This window comes from Berghia stephanieae, chromosome 5, assembly GCF_034508935.2.
Source record: "Berghia stephanieae isolate SIO BIC M18660-M18661 chromosome 5, UCSD_Bste_1.3, whole genome shotgun sequence".
Classification (NCBI taxonomy): Eukaryota; Metazoa; Mollusca; class Gastropoda; order Nudibranchia; family Aeolidiidae; genus Berghia; species Berghia stephanieae.
In genome coordinates, this window is record NC_088364.1 from 30390139 (window position 1) to 30418129 (window position 27991).

At 36.4% G+C, this 27991-nt stretch overlaps 2 long non-coding RNA genes across 2 annotated transcripts; one reads left to right on the plus strand and one right to left on the minus strand.

Annotated features, from left to right (window-relative positions):
* The first annotated feature begins 323 nt into the window (after window positions 1-323).
* LOC144972737 (uncharacterized) lies at window positions 324-3524 on the plus strand. Its single transcript, XR_013645416.1, has 2 exons — window positions 324-782; window positions 870-3524. It is a non-coding gene; the product is annotated as an uncharacterized LOC144972737 (long non-coding RNA).
* Window positions 3525-4445: 921 nt separating this feature from the next.
* Window positions 4446-27991, minus strand: LOC144972736 (uncharacterized). The gene is made up of 2 exons (XR_013645415.1): window positions 27790-27991; window positions 4446-6135 (listed from the first exon to the last, which is right to left on the minus strand). It is a non-coding gene; the product is annotated as an uncharacterized LOC144972736 (long non-coding RNA).

Genomic DNA, 27991 nt, shown 5'->3' on the forward strand with positions numbered 1-27991 from the left:
TATATATATATATATATATAATATATATATATATATATATTATATATATATATATATATATATATATATATATATATATATATATATATATATATATATTTTTTTTTTTTTTTTTTTATTAATTATTTTTTTATTATTATTATTTTTTTCGGGGTGGGGGGTGGTTGTTTTTGTTATTTTTAAGTTTGAAGACTTTGTTTAACATTGTGTGACCCTAATTAAAAATATTTTAAGATATTTCCCTAACTTAAAAAGTCAAATTCCTCTTTATTCTTCTTCCGGGATGAAAAAAAAATTAATTGTATGTTCTATATCATCCCCCCCCCCCCCCCCCCAAAAAAAAAAAAAAAATTAAAAAAAATTAAATAAATAAATAAGTAAGTTAAAAATAGAAAATTGATAAAACAGGATACCCAAGCTTTGGCTGAAAGGGCATTATTAGTTTTCTATTGATGGATGAAGCTACAGCTTTTTAATTTCAAGAGCTTGGTGAAGAATGAGTCATTGTCATTGTCATTGAGTAAATCACTTTTAAGTAGCAGGTCCTTGTTTTCTCTGAAGTGTTGCTGCTGGTGATAACAATAGCAACGAGAGAGAGGGAGAGGGAGAGAGCGAATGGAACAATCGCCATCCATTCATAAACGTTTTGATGGTCAAGTGGTCGAGAGAAAAAGAACCTAAAAAAAAAAAAAAAAGCCCCGATCCGGACCGGACCACGTAATAATAACAACATTGTGCGGCTATGTGGTCAAGTTGTTTGACATTCGCTTTCGGATCAGAAGGTCCTGAGTTCGAGCCTCTCTTGGCGCTTAGTTGAGTCCTTGGAGAAGGCTCTTTAAACACATTGACATTCGCTTTCGGATCAGAAGGTCCTGAGTTCGAGCCTCTCTTGGCGCTTAGTTGAGTCCTTGGAGAAGGCTCTTTAAACACATTCTCTCACCGTATTCAGGTGTAAAATAAGTTAACAGCGTTGTCTCTGTCCGGAAAAAAATTGTAGTATCCCCTGACAGGCGCCATGACTCGTTCTACATGTTACGTGTTGCTGTTGGACAGGGACCACTTGTAAAGCGCTTTGAACACATTTAGAGGATATTGCGCTGTATAAAAGTTCAATTTTAATTACATTTTTAAAAAAATATGACCAGTTGAATCTTGATAAAGACCAGAAATATTGGTTGACTTCAACCCAGGACATTCCGGTCCAGTCCGAAGGCGAGTGTTAGACCACAATACACATGGCCTCAACAAATTCGTAATTTAGAGAGATCTGAACAAGTGTGGATGAAAGGTGTTAGACAAAGCAAGAAAGAGGAAATACAAGGGGGGAAAAAAAACCATCCCAAAATATCATTCTATCCTCTACTGGGGATCGAACCTCAGAGTGGAATGATATTTTGGGTTGTTTTGGGTTTTTTTTTTCTTGTATTTTTCTTTCCTTCTTTATCTTGCACCTTTCATACACACTTGTTCAGATCTTTATCTTATACCGGTGCCTGCTCCCTAGTTTCTTAATTTAGAAAGAGAGAGAGAGAGACTTACTATCTTTTCCTTCAGAATACTACGAATTTTAAAAACCTTGAATCAAGCATGTCTAATGATTAATATGTCTTTCCTGGTAGATTCTCAGGACCCCGCCCTGGTGCCATCAAATTGTCGCCTTTTTCATGCAGTATATATTATTATTATTTTATATTAATTGATGCGAACTTTCCTCCCTGTAAACGTCCTAATTAAGTGAAATTCAGAAAAATATTGTGATTTTAATGGTAATTTTGATGAAATTTATGATTAATTCTATCCTTACCGACAAGTTTCAGGATTTTACTCCGAAATGTCTTACCAAACACAAAACTTGATTTTTTAAAACACTCAAACTCAAAATCAACAAGTGCATACGTGCATCAAAACAAGCTTTACAACACAGCAATTAGACGTCTAGTTATAAATAGAACCAAAAAATTTCATTAGATTTTATAATGTATAAAAAAGCCAAAACAAATCTGAATAAGAAAAATGTTGATTGTATCGTAACAAATCTGACGATTTTCCTATTGATTCCTATATTATTTTTAGACAGCAATGTTGGTAAATCATCATCATCATTGCCTTTTTTCACCCTGATTCAGACGCTCATTAGAAATATTTTATTGATATTTTGTAGTACATTTAGGGTTTGAATCACGCCGAAATTAAATGTGATTCCTACTACAGCTTACATAAATCGACTCACTATAATAATATGTCTGATGGAACCAAATTTTATTTCATGAATTAAGTACAGTAGTCGCCTGTTAGACATCCGTTTCAACTATTCCTAATACTGCCTTGGGGGCTAGTTAAAGCATAAACAAACTCTAACCAATAGTTTTGTGTGTTCTCTCTCTCTCTCTCTCTCTCTCTCTCTCTCTCTCTCTCTCTCTCTCTCTTTCTCTCTCTCTTTCTCTCTCTCTTTCTCTCTCTCTCTCTATGTGATGTGAATGGTCTGGTGACCACTTCAACTCATAATAACCAGTACTTCGGTATGCAATATATTAGTTGTTGCACAATGAATAACAATGGCCTTATTGTCTGGTCTGGTCTTGTCTTCTTTTTTTTATTCTTTTGTTTTTGTTTGTTTGTTTTTTTTAAATAGGTTTCCTAAAAATGTATTCGTATTTGTTGCTTTATATGAAAAAAAAAAAAATACATGATAAATGTTTTTTACTCTTGTTTTTTTTTTTTTCTGAATGTCTGACTGTTACATCCTTATGTAACTGTTGAGTGTTCTTCACATTTAATTGTTTTCTTGGCTTGGATATAAAACGCTTAATTGTTGCAATAATTTATTGTTGAATAAGTGGTGAAGTGTTGGGAAGGATGTTTGTTGCATGAATCCATACCATACAAGATGCTATCGATGCTTGAAAAGGGGAGGGGGGGGGGGGAGTGAAGGAGGGTGTTGTTTTGTTTGTTTAATTTTTCAAAAGTTTTTATTTATCATATACGTTGAGAGCGTAACAAAAGTGATTAATATGTTTTGCCATAGACAGTGTTGCATGTTTGATTTGCAACTGTGTCCGTTTGTGTTTGTGTGTGTGTGTGTGTGAGAGAGAGAGTGACAGAAAGAGAGAGCTGATGCTGATGCTGTCCATCGTCACGGTACTATATTTATTTGTTATAAATCTATTATTATTATTACTCGACAGAAAATACACTTTGTGGGCTGTGATTATAAATATGTTACTCAGCTTGAGGAAATTTATGTTGTTGTAAAACTGTAATCATATATGAGTTATGAAAATAATATATTATAACCTAAATATTTCAAAATAAATGTACATTGATATTCCAATGTAAATAGAGAAACAAAATATAATTTAAAATGATAATGTTGGTTGTTTTTTTTTTTTTGTTTTTTTTTTTTTAAGTTCTAACGAGTCTTTTGTGTAATATATTACCAATGCTATTTGGAAGAGAAGTTTATAAAAATCTACGTTTATGAATGAGATTTTACATCAAGTTTTAAGTTTTTTTGTTTTTTTTTTTTTAAGTAAAAAGTGCACATCCTCGTCTCTATGGAAGTTCTATTAATTTATTAGGTCATCATTACCACCATCAATATCACCATCATCATCATCATCATCATTATTATTATTATTATTATTATTATTATTATTATTATTATTATTATTATTATTATTATTATTATTATTATTATATTGTTATTATTATTATTATTATTATTATTATTATTATTATTATTATTATTATTATTATTATTATTATTATTATTATTATTATTATTTAGACATTGTGTATTTGAAATGCGGAGAGAATGCGTTTGTACTGTGAGCTCTTGTACCATTGATATTTCTGTAATAAATAAATAAATCCACACATGAAAACAATAAAATGATATAAAATTTAAACCTTTCTATACGAAGGCGTGTTACGACGGCTTCTTCACCGTGTCGAATATGCCATGTATTTCACGTACAGAATGAATGTTTCTTACTTAAAGTTCATTGTTATAAATATTTATGAGATGCACGGCTTTTATCATCTCTATGAAAATAACTTTGTTTACGTGCGGCAGTATCTATCTAGTCCTCATAATAATATTCAGTTTTGTATTGAATGGTATCTTGTAATCGAGTGCCACACGCATGTTCTCTAGATTTTTTAAAATTTAAAGATTGTTTGTTTTTTTTGGTGTTTTTTTTTCAATTATCTGGATTCTTGTTGACTTTTATTTCGATGTACCATATAAGATGTTAATGATCCATGCATTATTATATAATATGTATTATATATTTTGTTGCTATAATATGGTATAACATACCACAATATTGAGTTTAAATAGATTATTATATAAATGCGTATATTGTTAAGTTTTGTTGTTAAGTATCGAAATTATTTACTAATAGATAGACAGTTTGGAAGAATGAATGAAAAATAAAAGTCTATTTGCTTATCTAAACGATACTCTTTTATTTTCTGTTGATTAATTAATTGGTTTAATGAATGGTTTGGAGGGAGGTTTACCCCTGCTGTCAATGGATTGGAACCAGTAGTCGTGACGTCACACCTTCCTCTCTTCCGGTTAAAAACTCATTGGAAGTGTGTAACCAGTCCTCCGGACAATGCACAAACTTGACTAGGTTATGTATTGAATCACTAGGTGGAATAACCATTTTAGTTGGAAGACGTATAGGCAAATTCTTATTATTACGGAACCTAAAAGACCGAGGATGGATGATCATTGTTGATGACCATATTTGGGTTAAAAAGTATGCCATCACTCTGATCCCATATCAGTTACACAATGTATCCAGTACTCTGGAGGACAAGGAGATTGGAACCAGTATTTTGACACCACACTATTGTTTCCTATTTATTCCCCTGCCATGAGCACTGTATAATTTTGTAGTCCTTATTCCCTCCATTAAGTTTTTGCTTTCTAGTCCTGGTTGGTATTCTTAGCCGAGAGGCCATGACTAAGGAAGACAGTCCGAATTGAGCATGTGTGTGTTTGTTTGTTTATTTGTTTGGTTTTGTGTGTGTTTGTGGAAAGTGGTATTTGTTTTACCAACTATTTTTCTTGAAAACCACCTTTGTGTGTTAATCTGTGGATGAGTGCTCGAATCGTCCAATTAAGTTCCTTTCGACGTCAGTCAGTCAATCGGGCTCTGGCTTCTACCACTTTGTATGAGGATTTTGGTGGCACCTTACAGACCCAGAGATAGACATTGGTCGAGGTCTTCCTCTGTTCTTTTTCCTATGGGACTAAAATAACGAGAACTCCTCTACCAGCTTCGTACGCGGGGATTCGTGGAAGAATTAATTGGTTGGCCGAATAGGCGGACTATATAGCTTACTATAACGAATAATTAATAGAACTACGAAATTTCGGCTCCAGTTTCAGAACTTCAATGAGAATTCCGAAGTCATTAAAACTTATTTAAAATAAACGTGGATGCCAGACTACATAACTTAAAGGATTTTAAAGTGTAGTTTAATCCTTGCGAGGGTAAATTTTTGATTTTTTAAATCAACTATAGCGACTAAAATTTCTATCTCCTAAAAATTACGATTTAAAAAAAAATTTCAAGTAGGCAGATTTGCCTTTGGGTCTAAGGAATAACCTCTTGTCTGAGGGTAAACCTCTCTAGCTTTAACTTAAAGACTTGCGAGAGAATGGCTGCCAACTGACTGAGGACAAGAAGCTGTCGGTAATCAATTAATTTACTGCAATTAGAGTCTATAGGAATCGTCCACAGCGGCAACATGTCATGATAGGGAATCTGGAACGTGCACATGTCCATTCATTGTATCACAAAAAAAAAAAAAAAACGAAGCCTGTTGAATGTATCCTCTTGTACACACTATGTATTGCGGGACGTGTCTGCACGTGCAAAACATCTGGTGTACACGGGCCGGAACTGTAACCATCAACCGCTGCAGCTCCGTTGTTTTGTCTTTTTCTTTCTTCCTTTTATTTTTTTCTTTACTTTCAATATTCTTAGTGTCTATACCGCAAACGTTTTTCTGACGCCAATGAACTCTTAATTAATCTATCAATCTTTCTCCTCCTCCTCGTTCTCTTCTTGCTTGATATGTATTGGGAGAACCAATGCAACAGTTCTATTTGACAATCTAGGCGATAGGAAGAAAAAAAAACACGATATAATATAACGTAAAGCAGAAGTACATAAAAAAAAATTCTCCTTTCATAGAAACAGATATCCGTGTATCCAAATATAAAACATATAATCACATCACACAGAGGATCCCCTTACATCCGCCTTTCCCTAGAAACAGATACTAATAAGGTGTCCAAATATATACAATATAAAACACATCATACAGTGGAACCCCTTACATGTCCCTTTCCCTAGAAACCGATATCAATAAGGTGTCCAAATGTACAATATAAAACCACATCACACAAAGCACACCTTGAAGACAAACTTACATGATCCCCTATGCAGACTTCCAGGAGTTGTTAAATATAAAGGGAATCCCGAAACATCATTTTCTACGTACATATAAGTTATCCCAAAAGTCGCCGAACGTATAAAAACAAACTGAAGACGGAAGGTGTTTGGCAGGTCTCCTGTCGTACTAAATGTCTTCTCACGTTTATTTCATTTTGGCCAGAAACTCTTATTTTAAATTATCGATTGATTAAGATGACACTGGAATTGTCAATCATTCTCAACTAACTTTGGTGCATTTTTGTGTCGAATGTTACAAACACCACCTTTTGGCTCTTAAAGTCGTAATCAAGGACCAGTTACTCATATCTAACTAAAAACCAATGTACCGAAGGTATTTTGCCCGGGAGATAGAGAAACACAATAGTCTTCTTAGGAAGTTAGCGGAATCTAGTTGGAGGACGTCCGCCCTGGAACCGTATTTCTCCGCAGCAGAATTTTGTGCCCCTGTAAAGGGTAAAAGTATGTATGTCGAGGTGGACGCCAAACTTCTGAAGTCAACGGACATAGTGTCAAACATGCTATCAAATACACTCATAGTGTGCCTCGGTTAAGTAGCGAAGTAGAGAGGGAAGGGTGTTGCAAACTCTTCTCAGGCACAGGATGATGCATTTGAAATATCAGCGGCCCCTGTATTCAGCAGACCTGACATATGACCTCGATTAAGAGATGGAGGTCGACATGAAAAGATTGGGTTCTATTGGTCGTTTCCTCTGACTTGAGAGAAAAGCTTCCGGGATCTGTACCTTCAAAGAGTAGACATTGTGTGGCGGCCAACAATTTACGGTCCAGGTCCTGTCTAACGTCAGCCACTCTGCGTCATTTGGGACCTGTGCTAACGGTCCGGTGACTGCAGAACATCTCATCTGGTTGAGCATTGCATCGTGACACAGCTGCTTGGTGGATTCAGGACAGTTCACAAGTGAGGCAAAAGTGTTTTTTTTTTCTTTTCTAGATTGGGTAGATCATCATAACGATTGAATAACCAATCTGAAGTTACGCTGGATCCAATCCGTTGTTAGCGCTGTCAAAACAGAAAGCAAGACAAAGTGCACAGTGCAGATAATATTATGGATCGTGCACTTGTTAATCACAAGGTCAAAAGGAGATGATAATAAATAAAAATGAATATGTAATAAATACATGAGCAGAAAAAGAAATTGTGCAAAGTTCAAGCATCCATGGTCTACGTGCTGTCATTAATTTATCTCCCTTGGACTGAGAATCCAATTGTATCCTATAGTGACAAACTCCTCGTGATATCAACATGTTATTGGTGTTATAAAGATGAGATCAAAACGCCCAGACAGAGAAGGAAGTGCAGTGCTCGTGACTTCGAGTGTGAGCATTATGATTTAGCACTCAATCAGCCAGCTTTCCACTTTCAACAACAGACTAGCGTTTAGTCACTGCAGCAGCACATCAGTCAGACTAAGAGACCTAAGTGTACGAGTGGAGCACGTGCATTCTCATTGAGATAAACATCAAAGTGCATAATGTCATGTTGTAATTGTTCTCAATGGGCTGACAATACAGTGGTGGTAATAAAGGATTAGGACTTGTTTCCGATACCAATGGATTTGTCCATTTATCCATGGCAATTTGCTATTTTTCCCAGCCAAATTGTGCATGAGTCATACAACTGCTGTTTCTAAATATATGCATGATATAATTTGAAAAATTGTCTTTTTATTGTTATCGGAGAAACAAAACAAAACTTGGGGTCCAGAAAATGAAAATTGATTATTAATATTGTTGTTGTTGTTGATATTATTATCATTATTATTATCATCATTATAATATTATTATTATTATTATTATTATTATTATTATTATTATTATTATTATTATTATTATTATTATTATTATTATTATTATATGTCTATCTCTATTAACCCCTCTACCTCTCTCACTATCATTCTCACTCTCTCTCTCTCTCTTTATCTCTCTCTCTCTCTCTCTCTCTCTCTCTCTCTCTCTCTCTCTCTCTCTTTCTCTCTCTCAAACACACACTTACTATTTCCCGATCCCCCTCCTCTTCTCTCTCTCTCTCTCTCTCTCTCTCTCTCTCTCTCTCTCTCTCTCTCTCTCTCTTGTCTCCTTATTTCTCCCATTCATATTAATATTTAGTATGATTATGGATGAATATAAATGATATCAATCAGCGCGCCCTTTCACATGAACGAATCTTTTGGGTGGCGTTGATACATATCAATGAACGCTGCATTGGTACAAGGCTAGTCATGGGGGAAAAAAGCATACACATATAAATAAAAAAAACAAAAAACAAAACAAAACAAGAATACAAGTTGTTGTTTAATGAGATTGTTATGATGCAATACTCGTTTATGTGCTCAAAACGCTTTGCAAGGGGTCCCAATCCAGCAGCAACACATAACGCATAGGACGAGGCATGGGTCTTTTACATTATTCGACAGAATCAACGCGATTATCGGCCAGGCATTTATCATACATCTGAGTCGTTTATCTTACATCTGATTATGGTGAGCAAGATGTAAAGAATTGTCTTCAAGGACTCAACTTTGCGACGCAGGACTCGAACAATGGACCTTTTGATCAGAAGGCGAGTGTCATACAACAGTACCCTGCCATCACAACTCAGGGGCATGGATAACGCCAAAATGCAAACCGGGCTTTCCGGTGGACCAACGTCAAAAGTACCGACTTTGGAGTCACACTAGATCGTACTGTTGTGTTCCTACAAAATACTTGATTTTCAATTTTTGATTGGAAAACGTTTATTTCAAATATCAATAAACAGACCTCCCTACCTCTACGAAATTATCGCAAAACTAAGAATTTTAGGCTCCATAATCTGCAGAGCAAAGTAAACTCTGTCCAATAAATCGTTCCAAAAATGAAAATATGGCAATAAATAACATAGTATAGGAACACTGAAACGTTTTTCAATCTTACTTCTGATAAAGAGGTCACTTATTGAAGTGACCAGTATTACTCTCTGTGACGAGCTATTTTCACTTGCTCGCGTGCCTGTTTCAAAATCACCTTCAAGTGATAAGTGGACACCGGTATTTGCGCAAGGAAATTAATATCTTGCATTGAACCACTTAAACATGGACAATTTTCTTCAATTAAGCCCAATCTCAATATAAAAATGTTCCCTATTTCGGTTAAGGGTGTTAAGCAATGAAATGTCAAGATATTGCAAACTTAACAATTGTTAACGGATTGCTATTCCTTACACCTTGTCATCTGCCTAGGGCTTATCTATTCCATAATATCTTGTTTGATTGTCTGCATTCTTCCTGCTAATTATCTTTTCTCCTAACAAGACTCCATGTGCGCTTATTATGCCCTCAGAGAGATGAATCAAGAGACTAGCCGATTGTATTAAGTATTCTCGGCTTTCCCACTAATTTTGAGTCCTACCTCATTGGCCATCTAAAATGTTTATTCTTTCTTCTTGGCTATTCCACTAATTGTTTCGCATGCCAATTTTAACAAAAGTCAATCTCCCTCACAACTAACGGTCACACGCTAAATAAACAACCAAAGCAGTACCTCTCAGCTGAAGCTCACTGCACCCAAAACATCGTGGCACCAAACAATCATCTCACACCAACAGTCTTGCTTTGAAGAAGTCCGGCAGATCTAGAACAACCTTGAACGTTGACAGACACAAGACGCCATCCGTCTCAGTACCAACATAATCAAGCAGCCCTGATTGAAAGATGCGCAAACAGTCGCATTGACAAAGATAATCCAATCGGCTTCTACCATGAAGTCACTGCAGCTCAGAACAGTCGGTTGCACTCCAGAACAATCATTGTCACACCAGAAACAGTCTTTGCTTTTAAAGAAGTTCGGGCAGATCCAGAAACAACCCTTGAACGTGTTGACAGTACACAAGACGCTAGTCCGGTCTCAGTACCAACATAATCAAGCAAGCCCTGATTTTGAAAGATGTCGGCAAAAACAGTCGCATTTGGACGAAAGATAATCCAATCGGGCTTCTACCATTGAAGGTCACTGGCAGCTCAGAACAGTCGGTTGCACTCCAGAACAATCATTCTCACACCAGAAACAGTCTTTGCTTTTGAAGAAGTTCGGGCAGATCTAGAAACAACCCTTGAACGTGTTGACAGTACACAAGACGCCAGTCCGGTCTCAGTACCAACATAATCAAGCAAGCCCTGATTTTGAAAGATGTCGGCAAAAACAGTCGCATTTGGACGAAAGATAATCCAATCGGGCTTCTACCATTTTCAAATTTCCAACTCAGTGACACATATGATTAATATAGAATAAATTAAAAAAAAAGATAAATATATAAATAAATAAATAAATAAATAAATAAATAAATAAATAAATAAATAAATTAGATCCACTCAATTAGAGCCATTCTTCCTGTGATTGAATGAAAAAAGGATTAATAGAGGTGGATTGAACACACCCTAAGAAAGAATGACTCAACTATAACAAAGAAAGTATTGGACTGGAACTCTCAGGGCAGAAGATCAAGGGGAAGGCCACGGGGAACATGGAGAAGAATTAAAGAAGCTGATATACAGAGAAGTGATAAAACATGGAAAGAGATAAAAAGTTAGCTCAGGATAGAGAAGGATGGAAATTGTTTGTCTATTCCCTGAAGAAAGGGTGAAAAGGGCAATTATGATGATGATGAATAGTTAAAAGAGTAAAATATACATCACCCTTTATCTTCAACCTACCTTCCACTTAAACACATAGGATATATTATAGTGAATAAATAGTAAATCACTAGGAATTCTCTGTTGTTGCTACTTAAAGAAGAGCGATTTTGTGATTTTTCTGGCACTGTTCCATGCAACCGGTTTACAACCATCATACACAGCAGATCATTATCTGTCCGTGCGGCTATGTGTATGACACTAGCCTTCGGATAAGAAGGTCCAGGGTTTAAGCCATGCTTTGGGCGGCGCATTGTTGGGTCCTTGGTAAAGCCTCTTTATTCACATTCTCCGACTGTATTAAGTGTAAAATGAGTGCCTGGCCGTTTTCAGCATTGTTTCTGTCCGAAAAATTGTAATACAGCCTAACAGACCTCATGCCTTGTCCTACATAGTAAGGGTTGCTGCGATCAGGGACCCCATGTAAAGTGCTTTGAGCACGTTTAGTGGAAATTGCGCTATATAAAAGCAAGATCAAGCTAGTCCACACTTGCAATGCCGATTCCCACTACTTTTGCTCTAACCTCCTTTTTCTTTCTTCTTCTCTTTTTCTCTATTTCTCTTCTTTTCTTTCTTCTCTGTTGTTCTTCTTTACTTCTTTCTCCTCCTCCTCTCTCCTCCTTCTCCTTTCTCTCCTCCTCCTCCTCCTCCTCCTTCTTCTTCTTCTTCTTCTTCTTCTTCTTCTTCTTCTTCTTCTTCTTCTTCTTCTTCTTCTTCTTCTTCTCTCTTCTTCTTCTTCTTCTTCTCTTCTTCTTCTTCTCCTCTCTCCTCTCTCCTCCTTCTTCTCTTCTTCTTCTTCTTCTTCTTTTTTCTTCTTCTTCTTCTTCTTCTTCTTCTTCTTCTTCTTCTTCTTCTTCTTCTTCTTCTTCTTCTTCTTCTCTTCTTCTTCTTCTTCTTCTTCTCTTCTTCTTCTCTTCTTCTTCTTCTTCTTCTTCTTCTTCTTCTTCTTCTTCTTCTCTTCTTCTTCTTCTTCTTTCTTCTTCTTCTTCTTCTTCTTCTTCTTCTTCTTTTCTTCATTTCTTCTTCTTCTTTTTTTATTATTATTATTATTATTATTATTATTATAAGGGTCCCCATATTGTATTACATTTAGCTGATTTTTCATGCGATTGTAACATCGCGCGCACACTCACACACACACACAGACACACACAGACACACACACACACACGCACGCCCACGCACATGCATTGGATCAACATCGACATTAAATCAATGACAACCATCTTCCCTGCCCCTGGGCATGTTCTCTCCCATTTTCCTTCTTTCTTTTTCTCCGACCAATCCCATGTTCTCGATATTCTTAAAAATCTATTTCCACACCCCCTCAAATTTCGTTATCCATCGAAAATTCATTGATATACCGATTGGTTAATCAATCAACCAGTTAATCAATCAATCAATCAATCAATCAATCAATCAATAAATCATTCAATCAATCTCTTACTATATCAATATGGGACAGGGTGGCTCAGCGGTACGGTCTCTGCTTCGTACCCAAAAGGTACCGAGTTCGACCACCCTGTGTGGCCTTGAGCAAGTCACCTCGCCCTAGTTCACTTTGCGGCGCTGCTCTGCGGCTGACGCCTGGGTTATTCCAGCCTTCCCTTGGAATAGACCCTAAAGACAAATTTCCCCACGGGGATGAATAAAGGGAATTTTATTTTATTTTTATTTTAACAGGTCTGTAGCGATAATTGATAACTACATAAAAGAAGAACAAGAAGTTCAAACAATCTCTAGTCTTCGCACACTCGTCTCTCTAACTTACACCCCATAATATTATTAATTTAACTTTCCCGTCTCTTCTTGCGCACAGTTGCCTCTCTCTTACTCCCACTCTTTCCTCTTCTCGCCCCCCCCCCCCCTTCCCCTCATCTATTTCTCTCTCCTCACCCGCTCCCTTCTCCTCCCCCCCCTCTCTCTCTCTCTCTCTCTCTCTCGCTCTCTCTCTCTCTCTCTCTCTCTCTCTCTCTCTCTCTCTCTCTCTGTTCTTTCTTTCTTTCTATGGGGCAGCGTGTCTCAGCGGTACGGTCTTTACTTCGAAACTCGAAAGGTACCGAGTTCGAATACTGCTGCGCTGTGTGGCCTTTAGCAAGTCATCTTGCCCTAGTTCAGTTTTCGGCGATGCACTGCGGCTGGCGCCTTGGTTATTCCAATCTCCCCTTGGAATAGATCCTAATCACAAACCTTCCTTTGGTTGGGGTGAATAAGCGAATTTTGTTTTATTTTTTATTTCTTTCTTTCTTAACTCCCATCCCCATTTCGTTATTCCCCCACATATAGGCAAAATAATAATAATTAAAAAAAAACAAACAAACCCCCCCCCCCCACACACACACAAAATAAAAACAAAACTAAGAACAAAAAATATCGAATAAGTAAAGAACCAACAATCTCTTGACTCTTCACAATACTTTTTTTTTTCTTACCCACATGAAGGAATGAATAAATAAATAAATAAATAAATAAATAAATAAATAAATAAATAAATTTTAAAAAATAATAACTAAATAAATAAATAAATAAACAAAATTACGGAAAGGGCAGATTAACCTGGACCATTGACGACTGATATAAGAAGTACACTGCCTCCTACTACCATTTCCCTCCATCCCACATATCAGTTTCCTCCCACCACACCCACCCCCCCCCCCCCCCCCCCCCCCCAGCCATTCCACCTCCACGCCACCACCCCCCCCCCTCCTCAACTCCCACCGTTACCCCGACATTCCAATTATCCAGACATTTCACCAAAGCAGACAGCGTCCCCCAAATTCACTCCAGAAGACATTGATTGGAATTTTGGATGGAACCTCTCCTTCTTCTCTAAGACCCCAGGGCAACAATTCACAAATCCTAGAGTCCCATTTTTTTGCCGATAATTTTACTCATTCGACTCGACAGCGTCAGAAGAATATATATATATATATATATATATATATATATATATATATATATATATATATATATATATATATATTATATATATATATATATATATATATATATATATATATATATATATAAATGGAAGTTAGAAGAAATGCAGTTGAAGGCTTTTTTTTCGTGAGGGCAGAATTCAGGAATCCTAGAGTCTCTTTTCTCGCCGATAATTCTACTCTTTCGATCTCAGCAGTGCCAAGAAAAAAAAAGAAATAATGTAGAAGGAATGCAGTTAAAGCTAGCTGTTTCTTTTTCGTGAGGACGGGTCATGCTCCTTCACTCATATTTTCTTTCTATCACTCAATGTCTCTCTGAGACGAGACAAACATTCACGCACTCACCCATTCACGAATGTACTTACCTTTTGATTAGCTTTAACATTTGTTTACTATCAACCTTAATAAACACTATCTACGATTTAGACAGCCATTGACTAATTTACCCACGCACTCATTCCCTTACCTCAAAAATTAACTTAATAATTTCGCCTCCTCACTCACTCACTCACTCACTCACTCACTCACTCATTGACTCAATTATTCACTGACTCAACCACCGACTGACTCACTGACTCATTCACCCACTCACTCACTCACTCACTCACTCACTCACTCACTGACTCATTCATTCACTCACTCACTCACTCACTCACTCACTCACTCACTCATCCATTTCTCCCAAAACATCCCCTTTCACCTCAACCCCTCCTCCCACCAATCCTAATCCTATCCACTCCAAGCACGGAGGCTGACAACAGGGAACCATCCAATCCCCTGAGAGATCCACTCGAGGAAGTCTTGGGTAAAATTCCTTCATCGCTTCTTCATTCAAGACCCTAAGGCAAATTTTCAGGATTCCTTCAATTCGACAATTATAGTGCTTTGGCAATCTCTCACACATGCATACATAATGTCAGTGGAAAAGTAGATAGAAAGCGATGGGGGCTACCTCTGTTTTTCTGTGGTACGGGCTGGGCTGCCCGGAGCCTGGAATCGTAATGCCATTGACGACCTCTACTTTCTAATCCTTCAATCCCAAATGTCTCGCAGCAATATTCCACCCCCTCCCGTCCCCTCCCCTCCCCCTCCCTCCTTCCAAACATTCTTCAACATACTCACATTCCTCAAAGTTCTACCGTACTCTGGTAATTCACATTTTTAAAATGTTTCCCCCCCCCCCCCCCCCCCCCCCCCCTTCTTTTTATTTTTTGACATTGTTCTTTGGCCCTGGAAACTTTACTTAAAACTTCAATCGAATAAAATGGACCATCAACTTGTCAAAAAAGTGTCAAACTGAGATTTCTCAGCAAAAAGTTTCAAACTAAGGTTTTTTTAGCAAAAAAGTGTCAAACTGAGGCTTCTTAACAAAAAGTGTCAAATTGAAATTTCTTAGAAATTTGAAAATATTTTACTTTTTGTTTTTCATTATAATAATGATCATTAAAAAAAATAATAATGTCCAGAAAACATTGCATTCACATCACTGAACTAAAAGGACCGACTTTTCAACAAACAAACAAAAAAAACAAGCAAAACAAAAAACAAAAACAAAGACAAACAAAAGAAAACAAAAACAAAACAAAAAACAAAAAAAAAAAAAAAAAATGGTTGAAACTCAGATTCCTTTTTTTTAGCAAAGAATTTCAAACTGGGATTTCTTCGGTTTGAGAAATTTGGAAAGTTAGAGCCATTTTAAACTATCAATATTTTAATTTAGATTTATTGTAAAAGTTTCCTGACTAAAGCAGAAAAAGAATGTGTTTTGTCAAAGTAAAGAGTATTTGTCCACCTCCAACCACCAGCCTCTACTCACTCACACACCAACCAACATTGTCAATATATAGTACTCGCATCCATGCTTGTCGCTCGCCATCAGTACCCAGGGTTTTTAGGTTTTAGTATTTAGTCATCTACCAGTCACTCGCCGTACAAAGTTGGCGCGTGCGCATGACCGGAAATTACAGCTTGTTTTCAAGTTTTCCGGAGTGATGAGTACCACTCACCCTAAAATCTCTCGACCTTCATTCTACCCTATATTCTCTCTCTCTCTCTCTCTCTCTCTCTCTCTCTCTCTCTCTCTCTCTATATATATATATATATATATATATATATATATATATATATATATATATATATATATTATATATATATATATATGTATATATATATATATTATATTATATATATCAATCCATCAAACATTGCCCTACCAAAAAAATGAAAGATTGGAAAGAGCGACAAAATAATCATATCATCTTTCTTCCTTTCTTTTTTTCTTTTCTTTTTCAGATTTCAATATTTTTCCTGATTTTTTCGTTTTCTTTCTTTCTCTCTTTTGTTCCTTAAATGTTTGTTTCTTTTCGTTTGTTTGTTTGTTAAGTTTGTGAGAAAATTTAATTAATTACTAAATATATAAACAATTTAAAAAATTAAATTTCGTCATCATCATCATCATCATCATCATCATCATCATCATCATCATCATCATCATCATCATCATCATCATCATCATCATCATCATCATCATCATCATCATCATCATCATCATCATCATCATCATCATCATTGAATATTATCATCATTATTATTGCTACCACCATCATCATCATTGTTATCATCATCATTATTGACTATTATCATCATTATAATCGTTACCACCACCATCATCATCATCATTGTTATCATCATCGTTGGATTATCAATCTCAGCTCACAAAAGCATTAAATCTTAAAGAAGCATCAATCAGTCCTCGGAGACACAAGGTGAAAACAAGAGGCGACCACGCCATCTATCAATCTTCTCACAAGAAGAACTTGGAAGCTTTGCAAGTCTTATCCCTCGCCACAATCAAAATCACTTCAAGCCCAAGTATGAAATCGAAAAGTTATCTTTTTAGACGGCTCCGATAAACTGATGAGGCAGGGTGTTGTGGAGTTAGAAAGGAGGAGAATGGGCGGGGTGGGGGGGGTTAGAGAGAGAGAGAGAGAGAGAGAGAGAGAGAGAGAGAGAGAGAGAGAGAGAGAGAGAGAGAGAGAGGTGGAGGGGATAGGACCAGTTTTGGAGAACATCGTGCTGTATTTTGTTTGTTTGTTTGATTGTTTGATGGTTGTCAAAAGAGGGAAAGTTTTAGCTAACATCAAACTACAATAAATTCATTTTTTTGTTTGTTTATTTGAGGCGTTTCTTTATGATCAAATCAAAAGGTAGTAAATTTTTATGATTAAAAAAAACCCAACCTATCCATGTATTGTTTTATTTCATTTTACTTTTATTTTGTAGTCCTTCAGAGTCATTAGTCTCATATAATAATAATAATAATAATAATAATAATAATAATAATAATAATAATAATAATAATAATAATAATAATAATAATAATAATAATAATAATAATAATAATAATAATAATTAATAAAAGAACAATAGTATAATATCAACATTAAAGTATATTACAAGCAAATAAAATTATTAAAACAAAAGTTTAAAAAATATTTTAAAATATTGGGGGGAAAAAAAAGTTATCCCTGCCGGGACTTGAACTCTCGAACCTTAAGCTCAGAGTCAAACAGCTTATATCCCCCAAGCCATGGTGTCACTGAACATGACATTTAATCATGTCTATTTATACATTTAAAAATGTATTTGAATGCCACTCTTACTTTGATATTTTGAACTATGTTAATTGCACAATAGCAGAAATTTAAAAATTACGATCAAAATATTTTTACAACTTTGAATCGGCTGTCAGTTACTGCACGTGTTCAATCTGGAAGTAGGTCAGCAGTTTATTTACATTCAACGAGATTGTCGCACTTTTCACTCTCTCTATAAAAAAGAGTTCCTTATGAATACTGAATAGTGGCAAAGCACTATTCAGTGTCTGATACTGAATAACCACTTCCATACTTTTCGCCAGATCTAACAGGCCCAGCTACTCAAACACTGCTTTATATTTAAAGCTGATGAAACGGCATACAGATCTTAGATCAACATATTTGTTGATTGATGTGAAGATAACTCCTTGAAATTAAATGTAGGAAAACCAAAGAAATGATTTTTGATTTTAGAAAGAACACAAATTCCACCAGTCCGCTCAAAATTAACAATCAAGCTGTTAAGCAAGTTTCGGTTTACAAATATTTGGGTATCTTAATTGACAATAAATTGCAGGGGCATTTACAAACCGATGCTGTTATCTCTAAATTGAACAAAAGAATGTATTTTGTTCGGAAACTTTCAGAATTTGACATAGACAAAACGTTATGCACCCTTTTTATAGATCCGTTTTGGAAACCGTTATTACTTTTTGTATTACAGCATGTTGTGGAAATGCCAGTATTTGCGACATTAAGAACATGGATCGGATAATTGATAAAGCCAGGAGTTATACTCAGCCAATTTCCAATGTTGAAGAACTGTTCAAGAATTTGTCTAAGTAAATGGAGAAATATAATGATTATAAGGACGTGTTATTACACCCCTTTCAGCAATTATTTTTTTAAGTTTTAAATGCTAAAAACGTGGAGCCGGTTGCCTCATTATCATTATAAAAACTACATAAGACAACACGTCCATCCCTTTAATTCATTTTTGCTCCCACATGTGTTGATTATTTTATTAATTAAAAACTTATTTAAATTGAATGTATTTTTAATATTATACACTATATAATTACTATATCATTATTATGCCTATCTCATTTATCTTTATTCTTCGCTCTTCTTCTTGTTTATTTTTTTCATTTTTGCTTCTTCTATCTTCTTTCATTTACATTTCGTCCTAATTCTCTTTCTTTTTTCATTTTTATTTTTCACTTTTAAAATTTATTATTTTGATGATAATATATTATTATTATTATTATTATTATTATTATTATTATTATTATTATTATTATTATTATTATTTTTATTATTATTAGTGCTGGGTGACAGTTATGTATAATAGTTTCAAGTTTCCAATTACTCTTAATTCATTTACAATTTTCTTGTATGCGTCAGAATGGACAACAGAAGTTCAGCTAACACTAATATCGCAGAATTATGTGCAATCGTCCGACTTTATCCATCTTGAACTGCACTTTAGAAACAACTTCGCATTGTTACAATATGCCAAAAAAAAAAAAAAAACCCTAAAAAAAAACAACAACTCATTTCTCTATCATAATCACAATCATTGGTCAAAAGACTTTTCCAACAATAATTTGTCATATGCAAATAGTTATCAATATTAATATACAAAATACCAAGTGGATGCATTGATAATATAAATGCACAATATTATAGTTGATACAAACATAAGGTAACTCGATCGGCTAAAATTAAATGACCCCTAACTTCAAAGAAGATTTTTCATCTAACAAGTGGAATCCCCGCATTATTTGGGGAGGCTATTACGAACAGGCAGTCATCTATACTACTGTTTGGGAAAATTAACATAGACTGAAACGAATCTATTGAGCCATCAACGAACAAAATAGGTCCGGTAATACAATATATTGGAATTGAGCTTTTATATAGAGCGATATCCACAAAACGTGCTCAATGCGCTTTACAAGGGGTTACTGACAAACAGCAACACTTAACAGTAAAGGACGGGATATGACTATAAAGTGTGTAGGTGCGCGCAAATGGATTTGGCAATAGGGCACCAGATTAGCGATTCCCAACGGCGTCAAATTCAAATGACCGTCTAGCGAACGTAGACACCGTTTTATGTGCTCTCATGGAGTGACGGACACCTTTCGTGTTTCGCATAAAGATCAGGTAGATCCAGAGATTCAACACTAATCTATGTACGATTTGTTGTAACGTATAAATGATAAGGTTGAAATTCTCGAAAGATTATAATTTAATATTCTAATCATTTAATAACATTCATTATTATATTGTTCGAAATGTATTAGTGCTCTCCAATGCTTCAATATTCAAGCTTTTGGCATTTTTTTGATATGCCAAGAGAGGTACTGTTAGTTATTTGCATACAGTGACTTCATTTTACATGGAAAAACGCCGGAATTCGAGAAATTATCAAGATTCTCACTGGACAAAAATTTTTAGATATTTATACTACATTTTGGTAATAGATGAATGATTTTTTAAAGCCACCTTGTCGCCCAAAAAGCCATAGAAAACCAAAACCAAGTCAAATATTAAGACTCATGGAATTATGCCTTAAAAGTTATATGAAAAGATGTTTCTAAATGAAGCATAACATCAATAGTCCGATCCAAATTGAGAACATTCATTTGGTTTGTATCAATTTGAAAATAGTTGATAATTTTTGTAATTTGACATGAATTGTGTAGACATTAACAACAAATTATTGCAACTTGCGTACGTAACGTTTGCTGAACCCATCCTTTTTTTTTTTGGTGCAAGAATAGATGAGGGTCAAGATTTATTCTACTCTGACCACTCGACGCCTTATGAAAATAAATTTGAGTTTTTGACAGATGTGGGTGAAGTTTGTGTTTTTTGTTCTTAATTTTAAATACTAATGCTTCTTGGTGGAAAAATGAATCACACAAGTTAAAAACAATCAAAGGAAATACAACAAAAAATAAAAACATAAGAAGGAACATAAAAAACAAGACTGCAATCAAACATCGTGACGGTTAAAGTTGCACGTCGTAACTAAATGGTGATTCATGTATTTTGAAAACGGATACATATAAAATAGACGCAATGTGGTGATGGTAAAAGGTGAAAATGATAAGCGTTGATTGTGATGATTGATTTATTCATTCATTCATTTAATCTCTTATTTATTTGCCTTCGAATTCATTAGTTGCTCATCCAATGACTTAAATATTCATCTTTGGTTTTCTTCTGGATTATTGCCAAGGGAGATGGTCCCGTGAGCTCATTTGATAGAGCACTCATTTCACAGGCAAAAGGACCGCCGGAATCGATCCCGAATTCAGTCAAGATTCTTTCTCTGGCAAACTACCCCCCCCCCCCCCCCCCCCAACCACCACACAGCCCCCCATTCGGCAGTGATTGAGTAGCTGGGTCTGTTAAATCTGGCTGAAAAAAAAAACCCCAGACTATCGTCCCATCCAAAGGGTAGCCAGATTAAACATAGAACACGATAGGAATCGCGATAAACTCCTGCTCCACGGACTTATTGATCTGAAGAACAACATACGTGTACTTTGCTAAATATTGCAGGGCGAGAGTCGTTACTATTTCTCACCACATACAGATGCGATTAACGGTACTTTAGTGAATACGCCAATAAAGTTCCAATGATAAGCAAAAAATTGTTAGATATGTTATACATATCGTTATGGTAATAAATAATATTTTTTAAAAAATACCCCCTCCCCGTCCCGCCCAAAAAACCATCACAAAACCCAAAACAAAACAGAATTAGTTTGATGATAATGGAAATACTTTATTTGCTTTACAGGTGATGATGATAAAGATGGTGTTTGATGAAGCCATAACTATCAATAGTCCGATCCAAAATTGATGATCACATTCTTTGGTTCGTATCTTTGAAACCGTCTGATAAATTTCGTTGTAATTTGACATGATTGTTTAGACATTACTCATCATTTTTTGCCAGGCGGGGTTGTCGTAACAGTAAGGTTGCGGTTTCGAACCCCTATCGCCGCGTATGTTGATTTGTTTTGGGTGGAAATTAAGGTGGAGGGGTCAAGATTTATTCTACTCCGTGTCCATCCGACGCCCCTACCTGAAAATAATTTTATGTTGTGTGTGTGTGTGTGTGTGTGTGTGTGTGTGTGTGTGTGTGTGTTAATTTTAAATTCTAATGTTCTTGGTGGTAAAAATGAAAACAACGCAAAACATCAAAGGAAATTAGCGATTCCATAAAAGATAAATTATTCATATTTATGATTCATTGGGTCTATAGTAAAATCTAAGACTGCAATCAAAGCTTCGTGACGGTTTTAAAGTAGCACGTCGAACTAAATGTGTGATCATGTATTTTGAAACGGACTATAAAATAGACGCAATGTTGGTGATGGTATTGGCTGAAAATTGATAAAGACGTTGATGATGATGATGATGATGATGATGATGATGATGATGATGATACTGATGATGATGATGATGATGATGATGATGATGATGATGATGATAATGATGATGATGGTGATGACGAAGACGATTATGACAGCGACGACGACGACAAAGACGATGATGACGACGACGACGACGATGATATGACGATGATGATGATGATGATGGTGATTTTTGAAGATTACGCCGTTTTTTCAATTTCAGGGGTGATGCATGGTTCTGTATGTTACAGCGTAGTCTACCAATTCCTCAATATGCATCAGCACTTTAAACAGTCTCTAACATTTTCTTAAAACTTCAAATCTCATTAATCTAAATTTTACAAAATAATATCTATAACTTGAGCCAGTCGAAATAATAATATGGAAAAACACGTTCACGACTTTTTAGCCCGATGTTATAAGATTTCATTATAAATGCTGCAAGAGGGTGAGGAATATCAATTCAGTGTTTTTACTGTCGTTTCTTTTCTTTTCTTAAAAAAAGAATCACAACAAAAAAAAAAAAAAAAAAAAAAAAAAAAAGGGGGAGGGGGAAGCAAAAACAAGTTTAATCAAAACCTTCCAATACTCTGCATCTGACCTATCCACCCTCCGTGGAGACATTTCCTTGCAATGTCATCTTCTCGCTTGTGCCCCTTGGCCTTTCCAGTGCGCTCCCCTGTCTTCTTCCGGTGACCCACACGACCCCCTACGAAGGCCCCTTTGACCTCCTGATGATGGCTTGATATCTCACAGGGCACAAATACGCCCCATTGGGCGTCACGAGGCAAGGAATGGTGATTGGGGCTATTTTTCGATTTATTCTAGAAAAAGTTCAACACTCAAACACAACCCATATAATTTGTCATCTTCTCATTTTTCTAGTTCCTTCCCTTGGTGTGATTAACAATTATGCCTTCTCTTTCTTCTCCGCTCTATTCTCTTCTTTTAATTATTTATTGATTCTTCCCTCTCCCCCCCCCCCCCCCCCCCCCACACACACATACATTATTTCCTCTTATAGATAGAGGAAGAGAGATAGACAAAAGGAGAGAGAGAGAGAGAGAGAGAGAGAGAGAGAGAGAGAGAGAGAGAAAGAGATAGAGAGAGAGAGGCGAGAGAGGGAAGAAATAGAAGGAGAACGTGAGAAAGAAAGAAAGACGGAGAGATAGATAGATTGATATATATATATATATAGATAGATAGATAGAGAGTGGGGGGGGGGGGGTATAATTCCAGATCACCCCCCCCCCCCATTCTTTCGTCTTATTCTTTCTTTCATTTCGACGATGTTTGGTAGGATAATTCTTGAAATTGGTGTAACCCCTTTTAACAACGTATTTCAAAGTAATTCTTCAGAAATGATTGCTTGTACGTATAATCATATGTTAAAGTTCCAGCATATATTATGTAGGAGAGAGAGAAAGAAAGAAAGAAAGAAAGAGAGAGAGAGAGAGAGAGAGAGAGAGAGAGAGAGAGAGTGTGTGTGTGTGTGTGTGTGAGAGAGAGAGAGACAGAGAGAAAGAGAGAGAGGTGGGGTAGAGAAAGAAAGAGAGAGAGAACGAGAGAAAGAGAGGAAGAAGGAGAGAGAGAGAGAGAGAGAGAGAGAGAGAGAGAGAGAGAGAGAGAGAGGGGGGGAGAGAGAGAAAGGGGGTGGGGGGGGGGGGATTGGATGACTTACATTTCTAGATCTGTCCATAATATTATCTATTCAATATACCCTCCTATTTCATAATTCCACCCGTTAATCCAGCCACAATACCTCCATCCATTCTACATTACAACATAAGATATTTTATCATATCGTGAAAAACGTGGGCACGAGGGGAGGGGGGGGGGAGGGGGGCGGGGGTTGACGACCTCCCCTACGAACAGCACTTCCATAGAGGGAAGGTTTCCATTTTTAATCTTTAATATGTGCTTTTACTCTTATAAGTATATTACCATCGCCGTAGGACACTAATTTATGGCAAAATACCCTCCTCCAACTTTAAACGCTCCAACTACCCAATAACTGCCGGGTGGATATGGGTGGGTAGGTGGGGGGGGGGGGGGGGGGTGTCAGAAATAATCTCTGTCCCCACGATCAATTCCTGTCATTTTGTGTGTGAAGTGATTGCTCTATCAGCGGAGCTTAGGAAAGATACGAACTACAACAGTTTATGCAGAACTTCATTAGCGTATGTTACTTTTGCGTTCATAAAATGACAACAATGAAAGGAATGGAACTTGATGAAATTCTACAAGCGCGAGATTTCTGAACAGTGTGGTCAATGTTAGCAGGTAATTCCAATTAGTTATGGAAGATTGTGCAGAATTCTCTAGGTCTACGTTGATTTTGCGTTCATACACTGATAACATTGAACGGAGATTGATGGAATAAAAGCGCTTGCTTTCTGAACAGTATGGTCTTTTGTTACCAGGTATGTGTAGTCAGGATATTTAGCTAGGTATCGAAGATTGTGCAGAACTTACATATATTATTGTATTTGCATTCATTCGCTGATTATTATGAATGAAGTTGGTGAAAGCGCTCGCTTTCTGAACGGTCTTGTCTATTGGAAGGCTCAGTCAAGATAGTTACGTTCTTCTTTGCATTCATTCTCTGGCAATAATGAATGAAAGTTGGTGAAAGTGCTCGCTTTCAGAACGGTCTTGTACAATCAGGTTACTGAATATTTATATTATGCAGGATAACTTCTCATATAAATTGCTTTTCCGTTGAATCACTGACAATAATGAATGGACGGTGTTGTCTTTGATTATCATGTAGGTGCAGTTAAGATATTATTATGTATAGAACGAACTTCTCAGCGTTTGCATTCATTCTCTGGCAATAATGAACGGAAGTTGTTGAAAGCAGATCACCCCCCCCCCCCCATTCTTTCGTCTTATTCTTTCTTTCATTTCGACGATGTTTGGTAGGATAATTCTTGAAATTGGTGTAACCCCTTTTAACAACGTATTTCAAAGTAATTCTTCAGAAATGATTGCTTGTACGTATAATCATATGTTAAAGTTCCAGCATATATTATGGGGAGAGAGAGAAAGAAAGAAAGAAAGAGAGAGAGAGAGAGAGAGAGAGTGTGTGTGTGTGTGTGTGAGAGAGAGAGACAGAGAGAAAGAGAGAGAGGTGGGGTAGAGAAAGAAAGAGAGAGAGAACGAGAGAAAGAGAGGAAGAAGGAGAGAGAGAGAGAGAGAGAGAGAGAGAGAGAGAGGAGAGAGGAGAGAGAGGGAGAGAGAGAAAGGGGGTGGGGGGGGGGGATTGGATGACTTACATTTCTAGATCTGTCCATAATATTATCTATTCAATATACCCTCCTATTTCATAATTCCACCCGTTAATCCAGCCACAATACCTCCATCCATTCTACATTACAACATAAGATATTTTATCATATCGTGAAAAACGTGGGCACGAGGGGAGGGGGAGGGGGGGAGGGGGGAGGGGGTTGACGACCTCCCCCTACGAACAGCACTTCCATAGAGGGAAGGTTTCCATTTTTAATCTTTAATATGTGCTTTTACTCTTATAAGTATATTACCATCGCCGTAGGACACTAATTTATGGCAAAATACCCTCCTCCAACTTTAAACGCTCCAACTACCCAATAACTGCCGGGTGGATATGGGTGGGTAGGTGGGGGGGGGGGGGGGGGGGGGGTTGTCAGAAATAATCTCTGTCCCCACGATCAATTCCTGTCATTTTGTGTGTGAAGTGATTGCTCTATCAGCGGAGCTTAGGAAAGATCGGAACTACAACAGTTTATGCAGAACTTCATTAGCGTATGTTACTTTTGCGTTCATAAAATGACAACAATGAAAGGAATGGAACTTGATGAAATTCTACAAGCGCGAGATTTCTGAACAGTGTGGTCAATGTTAGCAGGTAATTCCAATTAGTTATGGAAGATTGTGCAGAATTCTCTAGGTCTACGTTGATTTTGCGTTCATACACTGATAACATTGAACGGAGATTGATGGAATAAAAGCGCTTGCTTTCTGAACAGTATGGTCTTTTGTTACCAGGTATGTGTAGTCAGGATATTTAGCTAGGTATCGAATATTGTGCAGAACTTACATATATTATTGTATTTGCATTCATTCGCTGATTATTATGAATGAAGTTGGTGAAAGCGCTCGCTTTCTGAACGGTCTTGTCTATTGGAAGGCTCAGTCAAGATAGTTACGTTCTTCTTTGCATTCATTCTCTGGCAATAATGAATGAAAGTTGGTGAAAGTGCTCGCTTTCAGAACGGTCTTGTACAATCAGGTTACTGAATATTTATATTATGCAGGATAACTTTTCATATAAATTGCTTTTCCGTTGAATCACTGACAATAATGAATGGACGGTGTTGTCTTTGATTATCATGTAGGTGCAGTTAAGATATTATTATGTATAGAACGAACTTCTCAGCGTTTGCATTCATTCTCTGGCAATAATGAACGGAAGTTGTTGAAAGCGGTCGCTTTCTGAACAGTTTTGTCTTTTGTAACCATGTATGTGCAATGTAACTGAAGATTATACAGAACTTTCTCACATGTTGCGTTCGCCTTCATTCACACTGACAATAATGAATGGGAATTTGTGAAAGCGCTCGCTTTCTGAACGTTCTTGTCTGTTGTTATCGGGTAAGTACGATCAGGTAACCCGTGTAACTATATTATGGCACGTAAAATGGAAGTGACTCCTTGTTTTACTAATTAACGATGGTTTGTTTTCCCATTTTTAGGAGATGCATGCATCAGCTTAGAGGAGGTTCGTTGTTATCATTTGTATTTAAAATGTTGTGAGTATTTTAAGAGGGTTGCATTAAAGCGGTGTCAATTTACAATGTCATAATACTGGCTGTTGTTCGATAAGAGTTTCTCGGTGTGTGGCGTGTGAGATTGAATGAGTTGAAAATAAGATGAGCAACATGATTTTCGCGTTCTGATTTTGTCAGTCATCGTCGTCGTAAATTATCATCATCATCATCATCATCATCATCATCATCATCATCATCATCATCATCATCATCATCATCATCAGCAGCAGCAGCAGCAGCAATAACAGCAACAACATCAACAACAACAACAACAACAAAGACAATATCAACGAACAAAGACGACGGCCACAACATAATAACAACAACATCGAACGATAAACAAGAAGAAAAATAATAAACAAGTAAACAACCAACCAAAAGAGAGATCAAAACCCGATTTGGCTATTTCCAACGTAATTGGCAGATTCCCCTAAGATACGAATAGCTACAGACACACGTGCGCGACATTCATGCTCCACGAATGATCCTAGGCAAACATTACCACCACAGTACTGCAGAAACAAACATTATACATATAAAATAACGCGGATAGAGAGTGCGCGCGCATAGCAGCAGATGCAATCCTTCCTCCCACCTTTTCCGTCTCGCCGGTGGTCATCTGACACCACAAACACACGTGCTATACCAAAACAAACACATTAAACACGCATAGACGCTTGTGTTTCCATAAAAGACGGAATAAATGGAAGAAACGAATACACATACGACGGAGGGAAAGATAATAATATAATATAATAATAACAATAAAATTTGCAAAATGTGTAAACATGAAAAATTCTAATAAAATCTAAATGTATCTATTGATAACAAACTCACATGTAGATGACTAGCGATGGAGATAATACGTCCAAATGAAATAAGAAATAAATTGTTGTTTTGAACAAAAATGAATATAACGGCTTCAAAAACAAACAAAAAAGAAGAAATTGCTTAACACAGAGCGTTTCGGGCTCAACATCCTTCATCAGCCAAATTTACTGTTTTGATTGCTTTTATTTGTTGACTGAAGACGGCTTTG